The sequence below is a fragment of the Marmota marmota genome, unplaced genomic scaffold, assembly GCF_001458135.2.
Source record: "Marmota marmota marmota unplaced genomic scaffold, marMar, whole genome shotgun sequence".
Taxonomy (NCBI): Eukaryota; Metazoa; Chordata; class Mammalia; order Rodentia; family Sciuridae; genus Marmota; species Marmota marmota.
This window is the reverse complement of record NW_025999864.1, coordinates 4,934,801-4,937,828: the sequence shown is the minus strand read 5'-3', so window position 1 is coordinate 4,937,828 and position 3,028 is coordinate 4,934,801.

Here is a 3,028-nt window from a genome sequence, read left to right as displayed (position 1 = left end):
CTAAAAAAAAAAAAAAAAAGGCCTGAGAAATGATAAATGTGGTGAGTGTGCAGAGCTCTTAACTGGCTGAAAAAGAAATGAACCTTTTTAAAGATGGTGAATTCATTGCAATCCTTGGATAAGACTGGCCAGAGGTTCTCAAATGCAGTTCCTGGACCAGAAGCCTCAGCATCAACTGGGAGCTTGTTAGAAATGCAAAACATTGGGCCGCACCCCAGACATTCTAAAGAAACTCCAAGGGTGGGGCCTTGCAATCTGTTAACAGATATTCCAAATGTTTCTGATGCATAGTCAAGTTTGAGAACCACTGGCGTAGCCTCTCATCCAAATCAGTGGTAAAAATTGAGTAAAACATGGCAAGAGAAAAAGCTAGCTGGGATTAATTCATTCATTCATGTGTTTATTAAGTACAAACCACTTTGATTCTGTAGAGATAGAGGAAGATATATCCTGAAATAATGAAACAGTCTCAGGATGGACAATATGGGAGCCTGGTGGGGAAAAAATAAAGTATCACAGAAAGGGAAAATCCCAAAAAGATTTCTCTTCCTCCTTCTCCTGTTCCTCTTCCTCCTCCTCCTCTTCCTCTTACTTCTCTTCCTCCTCCAACTAATGATGTACCCCTGGGCACACCATATCCAGTGTCTGAATCATAGTTTCTTCTGCTGAACCAGAACCAAAAATTATCATCCAGGAGTTAGGTGAACAAATCAGAACCATCCAGAAGGTTTTATTCAAAACAACAAAGCTTCTTTCTGACCTTGTCTTTGAGAATGCACCATATCCTTTGGATGAGTTGAAGCAAGGGAAAAAAGAAATAAAAACAAGACAAGTAGACCAATGCTCTTAAGATGACCTTGACCAGGGCCAGGTATGACCTCAGGAAAGTAAACTAGGAGTAAAATTGTACTGAAGAGTTTTAAAACTTAGATGGAGTAATCTGGGGGAATGAGGCCATTTTGAGACTAAAATATAAGCTTGGTAATTCTCATTGACAAAGAAGTAGCCTTTTAAGGATCAGGTGCTTTGGCTTGATGGTTCATATTAATAAGATGCACATAGTACCTTTCTTCCAAGGTACTGATCTTCATTGTCTCTTTCATTCTCTTGGCCTTTCCGTGAGATAGGCGTGGGTGGATGCTGTTGCCCCATCTCCTCGTAAACAAGAACACCAGGAAAACCAGTGTCTTTGATTGGAGCAAGCTCAATCAGTCAACAAATATTTAGTAAGTATCTGACATTATTTCCTGACTTCCTAAATTTTTAAATATATATGCAGCAATGTCCCTTCATTTGGTGCAATATGGAAGGAAACTATAAGGGAAACTTAAGGGAAAACTAAATTTTTCTTGCTTGTCCAATATCACAGTGAGTGGTAGTAGTGACATGTGTTCTTATACTTTTTCTACTGAGCACAATTTATTGCTCATGACTCATTCATACCCTTCATGACATCTCTTCATATAGTCTACTAGTGACAGGCTGTGGGGTTGCAGTATGTGGAGGTGATACTCCATTAACAAGGAAACTTGATTAAATCAAATTTTCTTATTAACTAAAGTTCAATCAGGAAAAAAAGAAAGTTTCAAACTTGCTTGTTTAAATGAAAACAACAACAACTCTAGGAACCATAAGAATGCAAATAGTTTTCAAATAGGGGGTGAGAGAGTTTTGTTCCAGCCCTGCCTTTGCTATCTAGTGACTTTATAAGGTTTGAAAAACCACTCTCTTTCTGGTTTAAATTTCTCACCTTTAAAATGAGAGGGTAGTTTCAAATTATTTTCTTGGCTCCTTTCTAGTGGCCAGAGACATCATCATCATCAGCCCAACATTAATTTGCATTTAGGCTTATAGCAGTAGGTGGAGAGAGTGAAAGAAAAGGGCCAATATGCTCTGGCAACAAGAGAAAAAAACAAACAAACTTTACCTTTTGGGAAAAAAATGGTATAAGTTTGTTTTAAAGTATTTCAATGTTTAATTTTTTTCAATCATTTGAATTCATTGGAATAGGCTTCTTTTGATATGCTTGCCAATAAAGATAAAACAATCTATTTGCAAACTCCATTTTCACAGAGTAGTAAAACAGTGATTTTAATTTGTTATAGCTACATAATGAAGATATAGTATAATAAAAAGAGTTAATAATAAATCAGAGTTGTGAACAAAGAATCATAGGGATTAAAAGCAGAAGAAGTTCATAGGTCTGGCCCAATCCACTCATTTTCAGACTAGAATACAGAATCAGAGAGATAAATGACTTGCTCAAACTCTCTGAGCTTTTTAGAAGCAGTCTTGGGACTGTAAACCAAGTTTATAGTTCTTAGCCTTGTGCTCCTTTTACTCTAGCACACTACATTGTTCTTTTTTCCCCCTCCTTCTTCTCCTCCTCCTCTTCCTCCATCAGTGTTGGGTATTGAACCATGAGCCTCACACATGCTAGGCAAGTGCTCTACCGCTCAGTTATACCCCAACCCCACAATTCTTAAAAAAAAAAAGTGGGGGAGAAAGGCAGCAATAACAATAGGACACTCGTGTTATTTAGATTCTGAGTTCATCAAGACCTTGATTGGAATCCAGGATTCATGAATAGATTGTGGCCAAAATTTATCTGCTGTTTAGTCTGGTTAAGGGTGGCTGCCATTTTGGTGTTTATGTGTCTCTGGTTGGCAGTTGCCTTGTAGGATCCTAGAGATCATGAACAATATGAAGACAGAGAGGCTGGGGATGTAGCTCAGTTGGTAGAGTGCTTGCCTTGCATGCACAAGGTCCTGGTTCAACGCCCCCTGCACCCACCCCCACACACATACAAAAGAGAGGAACTGGTGGAAAAGGAATATGAGAGCCAAGGTGGTGATCAGAGCAACTCCCTAGGCTTGTACACCAACAATATCAGCTCACTAATGCTCATTGCTGGTTAGCAGTGGTTGCCCTTGGAAGTGCAACACTGTCTTACTATTGGCCTCATTAATTTCCCCACCCCAGATTCTGGTGATTTCAGAAAAAAAAAAAAAAAAAAAAAAAAACCAAG